Consider the following 12,795-nt stretch of genomic DNA (forward strand, 5'->3'; position numbering starts at 1 on the left):
ATTCTGAGAAATGCATTGTTTGGTGATTGCATTGTTGTGTGAACATCAGAGTGTCCTTACACAAACCTAGATGGTATAGCCCACTACACACCTAGGCTATATGGTACTAATCTTACAGGACCAGCATGTGTATGTGGTCCATCATTGATGGAAACATCATTATTTGGCACATGACTGTATTTCCATTGAGTTATGATAGCCACCTGAAAGCTAGGGTTATAATGGACAGCCTTACAAAACTTTATAGCAGCCCTAAATAACAATATAACGTATCTGAAGCCTGTCTACCGCTTGCTTACACTAGCACTTCACAGCTATGGACGACTCATAAAATTCAGAGCCTGGCAATTTATACTTAATCTCTATAAAGAGCGTGTGTTCAGGGACATCCCCACTCTGTGAGATGGCAGTTGAGCACCAACGTCTTCAGCTATATGAAATGGCTTATCGGTAGTAAACATATTAATTTGACCCCAAGGGAGAGAAGGTGAGAGCAAATCAACTAGAGCGAGACATTTACATTCTTTATTTCTGAAGATGAATCCTCCATTTATTTTCATCTTGTAATCAGGCATTTGCCAAATATACAAAAATCTCATTTTCTATCTCTACAGCTTATATGTCTCCTTCCTTTGATACGTCTTGTTTCTAGGAAGTAATGATATTTTAAAATTACATTTTAAACAGAAAAAAAATCAGTCTCCATATAATTAGGAAATGTAACCAGATTATTTGCAATCAACATCTACATAATGCCTTATTACCCTAGTGGAAGTTATTGTGAGTGATGATAAAATTGTCAGAAAGAAGTTATGCTAAGTGATGATAAAATTGGCATTATTAAGTGATAAAAACCTTTTACCTTCTGCTTGGCTTTTTTTTTTTTTTTAATCTCTAATCTACCCAAATTCTTCCCTAATGAGAGAATGTGGAGGGCCCATTTATGGCACTTGGGCCAACCAAAGTGCTGTGGACTGAATGTTTGTGTCCGCCCCCAAACTCATATAGTGAAGCCCTAATCCCTAATATGATGGCATTTGGAGGTGGGGACTTTGGGAGGTGATTAGGCCATGAAGGTGGAGCCTTCATCATAAGATTAGTGCCCTTATAAGGAGATACACCAGAGAGATGATCTCTCTCCATCACGTGAGGACTCAGTGGGAAGGCAGCCATCTGCAAGCCAGGAAGAGAGTTCTCAACAGGAACCAAATGGGCTGGCACCTTGACCTTGGACTTCCCAGCCTCCAAAACTAAGAAGCAAATGTCTGCTGTTTAAACTGCTCTTTGTTACAGCAGCCCCTGCTCACTAAGACAGACAGGAATCCAGTTGCTTTTGTCCACAGCCAGAGGAGATGTCAGAGGGCAGAGGTGAGATGCACAGTTGGAACAGTTCTCATCCTATTATCAGAACGCTTTGCATGGTTTTGCCCATTGGTGCCTTTCTGCTTGTTCCTAATCTGCGGTTTTGCTGTTGATATGTGACTCCTGGGCTTTGTGTCAGAGAAGGAATCAGAAAGAAAATGATTATTCTGTAGGCAGAAGGAAAATGAAAGCAAAGGGTGCACCACGTGCGTGAGGGATGTCCTCTGGGAGGGGAGAGGGCTTCTCAGCCTCCAGGCCAGGAAGGGGCAGCAACTGAGGAATTGCTCTCCCTGCGCCAGGTGATGCACTCACACGCATCTGGTACCCACGTGACTCCTTTGTCTCTTTTTATTAACACTTATTTGATAAACTGAAGGGAAAAATAAATAGATACGGATTTCTAAGTTAGTTGTAACTGACTCCGCTTGTCCACTAAAAGCCGTGACGCCACCTTCGCGTCAGCGGGAATGATGTTGATGAGGCAGCAGGGAAGGTGTTTCCAAGGGTGAAGTGAATAGCAAGTCGCTGGAGAAGGGCGTGTCGGGGAGTCTTTGGCCGGTAAGTCCTGGGTTATAATGGTCTTTAAACAAAAAGCAATACGTTTTGAGACATCTTCCCCCAGACTATCAGCTCTGTGCAGGCGTCCGGTCTTGTTGCTGTCCTTGACTTTCTCCTCAGCACCTAGGACAGAGCCTGGGAGGCGCCCAGCATATAAAGGTTCGCCGAGTGAAGGCGCGTGTGGAGATTCCTAGCACCTCTGTTTGAAAAGAGGGAATGAAGAAGCCAATTTCCCCCTTCCTCCCAAACTTCTCATCTTTCCATCACTCTTATTTCTGCCCTGTTACCTCTGTCTTTTGAGAGGCTGGAGTTTGGAAGTTTTGGGTCACTTTCATTCTTCTTCCACTGCTCACCACATTTCATTAGTTGGCAAATCTTGCCCTTTCTGATCTACAGTGTCCTTTTTATTCCCTCTACAATGGTCCTGGGCCCGGCCCTCTTCCCTAGGCAGCTTCTCCAGCCTCCTCACTGGTCTCCTTGCCCCCTCAGTGCATCTTGCAGTCCAAGGTGGGCTCCGTCTCCCTCGGACATAGCTGCAGTCGTTTCCCCTCTGCTCAGGAGTTTGCAGAGGTTACCCACGGCCCATGGGATGAAGTCCAGGTTACTCGTGCAGGCACGTGAGGCCCTACATTATAATGCTCAAATTAGCTTTCTCAGCCTTGCCTTTTCTGGGGACCTGACATTTTGATGGGCCTTCTTTGATGCCAGGGATATTTGACACAGCTGTTTTAAAATGTAGACTTTATTATTATTCACGTATGGTGAGGCCAACAGATTAGGAGACTCGTTGAAAAGAGGGTTTGTTAGCACAGTTCCTGAGAGGCGGGGGCATACCATGCCATGCAGGGCCCCATGGGGAAGCACCAGGGCGGGTGGGGAACAGAGGGTGTGGGAGGAAAACAAGGGTGAGCAAGAGTCTTTATTGTGGATCCTGCAGGCAGAGGCGGGGAGGGAGGCAGGGTAAGCACCTTTAGGATTGGCTAGTTTAGTGATTTCAGGGGCTCTGGGACATAGGCGCTGTCCCTAGTTGTCTGGTACCTGGCCTGGTAAAATAGGTTAGTTTGCATATGAAAGGTATGCGCATAGGCCTAGGAATTGGCAAGGCCCAGAGGGGCATTCTCTCCAGGCTTATCTAGGCCCCAAGGTGTCAAAGCATTAGGAAATAGAGAAAATAAAAAACGTGATTAATACTAGGGTCTAAAAAAAATCCCCAAATCATTACACTATTGAATAACGCCTAAAATAGTCAGCCTCACCCTGTTACTGGGCTTCCCCCATTCCTAAGACTCGCTTCAATGCAGACCCTCCACCCCCACTGCCACCCTCAGTTCCAGACTTACCCCTAATTTGCTAGAAAATGCTCAACAGTTGATGGGAAATTAGACTTGGCTTTTCCTGTCTGCCCCCTGGGGAACTGCTGATCCCTACACTTAGATGTACCCCACGCCTCGGTCTCTGCGCTGACAGCCACTTCTGTGTCTGAAAGCCTGTTGTGGTCCATTTCCTTTACGATGGGCTATTAAGAATCAAACCCAGTCATCTGTTCAGTGAGGTATTTGCCATTTGCCAATTCATAACACTTAAAATAGTAATCTCAAACTATTTTGTTAATTTTTAATAGGCTCTGTCTATGCAACTGGACATTGATTCCTGAGAGCAGCCGCTCTGCTCAGCGTCCTGATTATTTAAGAACTTGGCCAAGCCCCCAAAGGCTTTTTTTCCATCTCATAGACTTTTATTCCAGCTTTAGAATAACATAAATTCCGCCTGATTACTTACTTCCCTATTTTGTTCACGCTTAGTCATTAATCAATTTTATTAAAAATGGTGACTGACCCACCTCTCTCTTGGGTGTAAAAGGAGTTTACCTCCAGTATTTGTTTGAGGGGCACCCTCTTTTGAATATCTTTTTATTTTAGATTTTTTTGGGGAAAAACATATGTGGATAATGAACAAAATGATGAGAGTGAGAGATTTTCATTCCTTATATATTCTTCAAAATCTTTTCTAAAAGGACTGTATTATTCTACTTTCTTAATCTATTTTACTGTATTTTAGTAGCTTTTACAAAACTTCCTATACACGTATATGAAACTCAGGTCATACACCTATACAGGAAACAGAGGTCAAGTATACTTATTAAAAACTATAATTAAAGTCTATTTCCTAATCTGATATTTAAATGAAATAATAAGTGTAAAAAAAGTCTTTACAATTGAACTTTTCTCCCCAAAATTTCTTTTGTAACTGAGGTTGAAAAAAACTGTCGAAGTATAATTTTGGTATGTGCCTTTCATCGTGATGGTGTTCTGTAGGTTCCTAGTCTGTGTATGGATGCATATCAAGAATGAAGGACATCCAACTTTGAGTCGTCAATGGCAGTTAATCCCACAGGACACAGTCATTGCCCAAAACACGTGGGATCAGCTAATGTTGAGCCTACTTCTTACTGAAGATGGTTAAGTGGAGCAGAGCTTGCTTGAGTGGATGAGTGATAATTCTGGACACTGTGCTAAATATCTTACATAGCTCTTCTCATTTAATTTTCAGAATAACTCTGTGAAGTAATGATCCCCACTTGATGGCTAAGAAAACTGAGCGGAGGCTTAGAGAACCTGGGCACTTTGTCCAGCTGCAGAGCCTGGGCCCCTGCCCCTGCCTAGGCCCCAGGGTCCTCTCCACTGGGCCACCTCCCTCACCACCCTGAGAGTTGGTCATACTCCTTTTCTCACTGTAGCCACAAACATGTGCTCCAGAGGGCACAACTCACCATCACAATGTGCCCTTAAAGAAAATAAAATAATGCATTACAAGATGCCCTGGAGATTTGAGGAGTACCTGCTGGTGACCATTTAGGCCGGGAACTGCAGAATTTCGACTGTCCCCATGTAGACCATAAGCTCCCCGGGGGCAGGACACCTGTGAGTCTTCCTTTCACTATTCCCCCGACCCCCAGCCCGGTGCTGGGCACGTGGACAGTGCTCAGCTGAGGAAGACCTTTGTGGACGGAGCTTCTGCTGGGAGGTCACATGGGGTTCAGAACACCTAGTTTTGACTCTTGGCTCTACTCTTTGCTGTGTGACGTTAGGGAAGTCACCTGACCTCTTCAAATCTCAGCTGTCTCATCTCTAAAGATGGGGATGAAATCTGCTTCCTATGGTGGTTGTGAAAACAAGTGAGAAAATTATTGTGAAAGTGTTTGGTAAACTGTAATTAATACAAATATAAGCAATGAAGCAAGTTCCAGTTGAATTGTAACACACTGACGCCTAGGCACAGAGCCCTCAAACCGCTTACTCTCCAGGCATATTTGTGGTCTCAGGGACCCCAGTTTCTGAGTCCACACAGGGCGGGTTCCCTGGGAATGCTAAGAATAAAGCTGGATGTATTTGGAATACTATAGGAACTCTAAGCCAAAACTCCACATAACCAAGTAATTGTGCTGGCCATCTCTGAGGTGGCAGGAACCATAATCTCTAACAACAACCGTCTCTGTCCCTCACTGCCTGCTGGCCACTTCTTGTGACCTAGCACCTCCCGTAACCAGATGCAGCAAATACTGTTATGATCCCCATTTGGAGGTGAAGGGACTAAAGCGCACAGAGCCTGGAGGGATCCCCCAAGGTCGTGGAGTAAGGAGGAGGCAAAGACAGGCTACCAACCAGTGTAGTCTAGCTCCAGAGGCCCTGCACCTGACTACGAGGCTGTGGATTGGCCATCTCTACTCTCTGAAAGCTTGAGGAGTTTTGTAGGGCTGGGAGAGCTGTATATCCTACCCATGGAGGCCCAGTTATGTGGGGGATAGAGTGCCATAGATGCTACTGGCTCATTAAAGAGCAAACCTTCCTCTGCGTCTTACCTACCCCTCTCCACTCCTCACTTAAGTCAACGGAACAGAGAGAAATGACACTCTTTTCCTCCTTCTTACCTTTATGAAGGGTGGATCAGTCCATGGCCAGGGTCTGTAAAGCTGATGCCCTTGAGGCGTTTGTGAAGGCAAATGTGGGCACCCTGGATGGAGGGAAGGGCTGGCCAGCCTGAGAGAGGGAGGGGTACTAAGGGGTGGGAGTCTGGCTCTGGTTGAGGGAAGGACTAGAGAGAGGGAAGTATTTGATTTTTGTTTTTTATTGAAGTGAAATTCATATAACCTGAGATGAACCACTTGAAATCGGCATTTAGTGCGTTCACAATGTTGTGCAATCCATCGTCTCTACCGAGTTCCAAAACATTTTCATCACTCTCATAGGAGACCTTGTAACGGGAGGTTTTGAAGTTGTGAGCATGAAGAACATGATATAACCCCCAACTGCGCCCCAACCTCTACCTCCAGTCAGGTCCACTGGGTGGCTTATGTTGCTTTTGTGTAAGTGGATTCCAATGGGGAACTCAAGGGGAGTTCACATCTGACCCCACATCAGGGCAGAGGACACGGGAGACATGGTGGGTTGGATCCAGACCAAGAGTGAATCGGGGGTGTTCAGGAGTCTGCAGGAGGCCACTGGGAGTTTGGGAAGTCAAGGTTACTTCACCTCCAAGGTTAGTGAGGCCCCAGCCGACATCTGGGTTGTATAAGCAATTTGTGTCTAAAAGGCAGCTTCTCAAGCTAGGCACAGAACAGCTCTAGTACACAAAATGCCTTCCACAGAACTGTACCCATTGTACCTTGCATCACAAAAGCAACTGTGCTTCAGACAGCTGCCATAAATTGCCCATGAAGCAAGGGCTCTTTTCCTATTGGCTCTAAGATCCTCTCCAATGCTAATCCCATCTCTCTCTGTTTCTGCCTTGGGCTGTAATGGTGGGAAGCGTGCAAGGAGGGGGCGCACGGCGAAGAGCCCAGAGCTCCTGGTCTGGCTGGCAGTGGCCCCCTCAGACAGGCACTGGCCTCCAGCTCCCTGGAGCCACAGACAGTCCAGTGACAGAGTCGCAGGCTTCCTTGCGCAGCCAGGCTGAGGCAGCACTGGGCCCCTCCCCCAGGCCGCTGCTGCGCCTGCCCCACTCCCTCCTGTCTGGAGTCTCAGGCACAGTTTTTATTTCCCTTCTGGTGCATTTCTGGTATTTCTTAGTTGCTTTACCGAAAAGTCACTTTGAGGAACATCTCTATTCTTTAAAGCAAGGTATACCATGTCCTCCTGAGCTAAAATTGTATTTTATTGAGGATTCCCTTATATTGTGATTATTTAATGGACAATCTGCCCTGCTGGGAACGACAGCAAATATAACTATTGACAGGAAAAAAAAGACGCACTTTTCTGAGACACATTTGGCAAAGTAAATCCAGCTTCTTACAAGAAAAGAATGTAATGAATTTTCTCTATTTTTAGTCACGCATAAATCCCTTTAATACATCTGGGCTCAAAACTCCATATTTGTCTTGGCCTGAAGTTAAATCTACAGGATAAGTTTAAAGGACAGTATATTTATCCAATGCTATGTATCAAGAGTCCTCATGTGGGGGAGAGGCCTGCAGGACCCTGGGTGTCATGGCAACCCAGAACTGGGGCCCTGAAACACATGTGGGATGGGAAGGAAAGGCCATTCCTCAGCTTTCCTGCGAGCAGACTGGATGGGGACAAAGTGCCCCCTGAGGGCCTGGGAACACCAGTTTTGATGTCCAGTCAGCATAGATGGGAAAGGATGATTTTGAACTCAGCTCCTAGGGAATTTAAATGAAGGGCCAAGTGTCGGGGGAGGGAAGGTGACTATACTGAAATGAAAGATGACGAAAATGAAGAGTTGTAGCACTAGGGTCACTGTGAGTCTCTAGGCCTCTGTATTTAAGGATTTAATTTTTTTTTGATCGAGGTGTGGCCAGGATTGTGTAGAGTGGAAGACGTGACCCAGCATTGGCAATCCGAGGCATGACTGAGTGGACTTCATGAACAAGGGGGTGTCAAGCCACCAGCAAAACCTAAAGTTACACAAGGGACATGCCACATTGCTGGCCCCACAGTGAACAGGGAAGAGTAGTGCTCCTGACTTCAGAAGTAAAAGTCCCCAAAGACACACACGTGGGGACCTGCAGAACCCTGCCGGGACTCTAGAAGGGCTTTGCGTGTGTGTTGTAGGGGAAGAAGTGGGAGTGGAGGCTGAGGATCCAGAGGGCCCCCATCTCCTTGACCACACCCTTCAGGTTGCTGTGGTTGGAGAGCCCCGCCTATACACTTTTACAGCAGGGCAGCAAAATTGGAATGGAAGGAAAGCATTACAGCTCAGGTTATCTGTAATCCTGAGGTCTCACCTGTTCTCCCCTCGTGCCATCTTTAGTGGATAAGTAGAGTGCAGAGGGTCTCAGACTGGGAGGTGCTGACATCACTAGCTGGGAGTGTACCGGCAGCTCACCTCCTGTGGCATCCACCCCAACCGGCTGCAGTAATTGCAGCGAGTGCTCCCTGCGCTGCTGGTGATCAGCCCCATCCTTCCCACTGCTCTCCTCCCCCAGGAACCAGACCATGTTATGTCTTTGTGTTCCTGGCCGATAGCCGAAGGGCAGACAAATGGTCCTGTGCCCTTGTATGATGCTCTGTGTTTCTTTAGGCACCTGAACGCCTTCTCCTTCTGTCCCGATTGGCCCTCGACGAGGCAAGTGAGGCAGAGATGTTTATCTGAGTTTACTCACTGAGACATCAAACCACAAAGAGACTCAGCCTCTTGCCCAGAGTCAAAAGCCCTGCACTACAGCTCACGTCCCTCTACTCCCCTGCTGATGGATTTTGCATGGCTGAACCCCAACCACTCGGATAGAGGCATCCTGTTGGAAGGACTTTGAGAATATCTTTTTGAAATGTACCTTGCAAGGATACAAATAACTAATTTTTTAAAAATCTCCATAACTTAAAGATTTCAGCATACAGACAATATCCTCAGAGAGACTGCCCGGTATTGACAGCACAAACCAATAGAGAGTCAGAGATCAATCAATTTGCCAGGTCAATATGCTTTAGTATAAGCTCCCATTAAAGCCTTTTTAAAAGGACCTTCGCTACCTTCAAGATCCTTAAAGGCCTTTGTCTTCCCACTGCACTCTAAGGGTAATCAGCACTACCCTAAGCCCTTTCAATGCAGTCACCAGGTGTGTCCGCTTGTCCGGCCATAGCTGGGAATCCACACAACACCTGACCTTGGGTTTTCGCTAGGGAGACGACAAAATGCACAGCTATTGTCTCGATCTCATTTTTCAGCCAGATGTTTTGGTCCACGTAGAGTAAACACAGGCTTTGAGATTTTTCTAACTGAATCATGGTAAGGAATCCACTCTGAATTTTACATTCTAAACTTGCCCAATTTGAATAATTACGAGCACCTGAGTCCCTCCCAGTCTACCACCATGTTCATTCCCTTAAGGGCAGAAATCCACCGCCTGCTGTTCTTCCCATAAGGGATGGAGGAAGCAAATCTTTCACAAATGTTCCTTTTTTCATACTAGCAAATGGAAGAACCAAACCAATCCAAATCTCACTTTTTAAGGGAATTAAATTTTGAGATGAGGACATTTAGGCAAGTTTTCTGTTTAATTCAGAGCTACGGGGAAATCTAGATTGATCACAAAAGTAATTTCCAACCTTCCCTATAGTATTGAAAACAACACGCACTGCATTCACCATTGCTGATGCCTGAACTCCAGCTAATGTACTCAGTAATTGGAGATATTAAAAAACCCTCCAAAATTACTGAGTACTTTTCTTTAGGTTTTTATTCCCAAGGCCAATTGTTTAAGTGGAGATCTGCCTTAGTGAGTGAATGTGTAGCTGTGGTTTACCAAGGGTAGCCGGCTCAGCAAGCACGTGTACATGTGATAAGAACTGCAAACAAGGCAGAAATGTCCATAAATGTATATAAAAAATAATAACCAACAAATAAACCAAAATAAAAAGCAACAAAAAAACCCCTAAACTAAGTGAAACAAAAAATCATGAAACAATATTTTCCACCCACTTCAGCCTCAGCTCCAGGGTGACCTCTTCTTGGAATGGCTCTGCACCACCCCCCAGATCCCTCCGCTGCCCAGTTCTGAGCCCCAGGAGGCTGACCTCTGCAGAATGTATTACCCTGGTGCCCTGTCTGGTGGATTTCTGGTTAAATTCAGCCAACCTGCGAGACTGGTGGGAGATTGGAGGGCAGGAAGAAAGAGAAAGAGGTGGGTATTTCTTTCTTACCCGCCTCATATGTTGGTGCTAGGTCTCTAATTTTGACCAGTTGCCACAACCCTCGCTCTTATTTGCTCCAACAGCACTGTTTCCTCTTCTTGCCTGTCCACCCCGGCGGAGGTGATGGCTTCCCAGTGTCGCAACAACAGCCTTGTGGGTTCCTTAGCTTGCCCACAGCTCTGTGTCTGGTCCCTTCACCAAACTCTTGGTTTGAACTATCTGGCATGAATTCTGTTTCCCGCTGGGATCCAGATGTAGATTCTCTTTAGCACCTAAGATAAATTAATCCACTACCCTCCAGTGCTTCTCCTCGTTCCTCTCTGATACCCTTTATCCCTCCACGGTAGTCCCTGTATTCCTGTTGGTCTCCTCATTAGACTGTGGGCTCGCTGAGGGCTAAGCCTGACTTACTTACCTTCATCCCAGCATTGAGCACTCTCTCAGGCCATTAATGGGCAGTTAATTGATACTGCTTGAAGAAACAGGTAATTATAGGTTAAACAAATAGGGTCTAAATGCTGTTCTGAGACAAAGAACAAAGTCTTTACTTTTCACTTTTGTCTGCACATTCATTAAGCACCTGCTATGTGCCAGGCCCTGTGCTAGGTGATAGAGATGGAACCACGCACAAGACAGACACACTCATGACCCTCAAGGAATTTATAGTCCAATGAGTGTTGAGGGAGCTGATTTAAAAAAATGGGTGGTTACAGCGTCGTGTGACAAGTGCTTTGACTGGGAAGGGAAGGGTGCTGTGTAAACATCCAAGAAAACTTCAGTCACAGCTGGGAATGGGCAGTCAGGGGCAGTCTAAGCCAAGGGTGGCAACCTCACATGCCTGCAGGGCCAGGTAGGCTATATACATGCGTTAATCCAGCCAGGTGGGAGCTGAATGAGCTTGAGAGAGCACACCCCGTCTAAAGTGGGCAGCTGCCCTCAGCTTGAACAAGTGGAGTCCTATGGCCAGGTGAGGCCAGTGTCCCCAGTTTTCAAGACAAGTTGAAAGCTGGATTTTTATTTTTTTATTTTTTTATTTTTTTTTTAAAGATTTTATTTTTTCCTTTTTCTCCCCAAAGCCCCCTGGTACATAGTTGTGTATTCTTCATTGTGGGTTCTTCTAGTTGGGGCATGTGGGACGCTGCCTCAGCGTGGTCTGATGAGCAGTGCCATGTCCGCGCCCAGGATTCGAACTAACGAAACACTGGGCCGCCTGCTGCGGAGTGCGCGAACTTAACCACTCAGCCACGGGGCCAGCCCCCGGATTTTTATTTTTAAATGTCCATAACTAATCCAAAAATATCAAAACACTAAGGGGTATGAACAAATTACATTAATAAACCAAGTGCTGCCAGCTTCCTCCTCTTGGCCTAAACTATCGGTCAGAATGAGTGAGAGTTAACCAGGTGAAACTCTGTGCGTGTGTGTGTGTGGGTGTGTGTGTTGAGAGAGGGTGGTAGGTGCTTCAGTGGAGAGTATTCCAGGTAAAAAGAAGAGCATGAATGGATACCCAAAACAAAGTCAGAGTCTGATGGGTTGGGAAATTTAGTGTAGCTGAAGAATAGAATGTGAGAGAGACATGGCAGTAGATGAGGCTGGATTGGCAAGCTCAGCCACATGAAGGGTCTCACGGGCTGGGTCTGGTGGGCACTGCTACTTGCCTTACCAGCAGCCAGTCTTCTTTGCTGTTGGAACCTCTCTGTTGTTTAGCTAGCAGGCAGCATGTGATTGAGAGGAGGGAAAGCCCCTCCCCAGACCAGAGTCTAAGCTAATCATGGTAACCCCATTACCTTTCCAGGAATCTGTTTAGCTTTGGAAAGAATACAGTACTTGCCAACGAGAGAGTGGGGGAAGAGTGCTCATTAAAAGAGTTACATAGAAGCAAATACACAGCCCCTTTTTTCCCCCTGTGGATATATCCTAACTGCCTTCTTGGGATCAAAAGAAAAACCAACCCCAGAAGACAAATGAATATGCTGGAAAGGCAGAGCAGCCAGAGGGAGAGACCCTGACTTCATGATGAGGTCACTGGGCTGATGAATTAACCAGGTCTAAAGCCTCTCTTCCTGGGACTTCTTGTTGTGTGAGGTAGTACATTTTCTTCTGGTTGGCCTATTATGGGTTGTATTGTTTAATAATTACCACAGGAGTGTATGAAGTGAATCACCAAGTCAGGGAGTTTGAACATTATTCTGAGGGAGCTTGGGAAGTCACTGAAGTTTTCAGGAGAGAAGGGTCATAGTCAGATCTAAGTTTTAGAAGGGTCACTGTGGCTGCAGGGAGGATAAATGATTGGAGGCAGGGAGGAACATGTCTGTTTCATTTTGCCCAGGAAACTCTAGATTCCTTGGAGGGTAGGAATTGTGTTTCATTAGTCTGTCACAATGCTTTTCATATGGTTGGCACTCAGTGTTTGTTCAGTGAATGAGGCCAATTGCCGAGTGGTCAAATCCCTTCCTTTACTGTGAGAACAGCTGGATGTCAGCCTCTAGCTGTGTCACATATAAAATACCTATAGGTTTCTTGCCAAGAATTTCAGTTAACTTTTTGCATTTGCTTTCTTTCTTTCTTTCCTTTTTTTTTTTTCTTTTAAGGCATGCAGTATTTTTGTAGCCAGAACCAGCTACATAATTTACAGAGCCCAGTGCAAAATGTATATGGTAGGGCCCTTTGTCCAAAACGCAGGGGAAAATATCATTAAAAGTCCTAACATACACAGGTTTTTCCTTTC

This window comes from Equus caballus, chromosome 15 (genome assembly GCF_041296265.1).
Source record: "Equus caballus isolate H_3958 breed thoroughbred chromosome 15, TB-T2T, whole genome shotgun sequence".
NCBI lineage: Eukaryota > Metazoa > Chordata > Mammalia > Perissodactyla > Equidae > Equus > Equus caballus.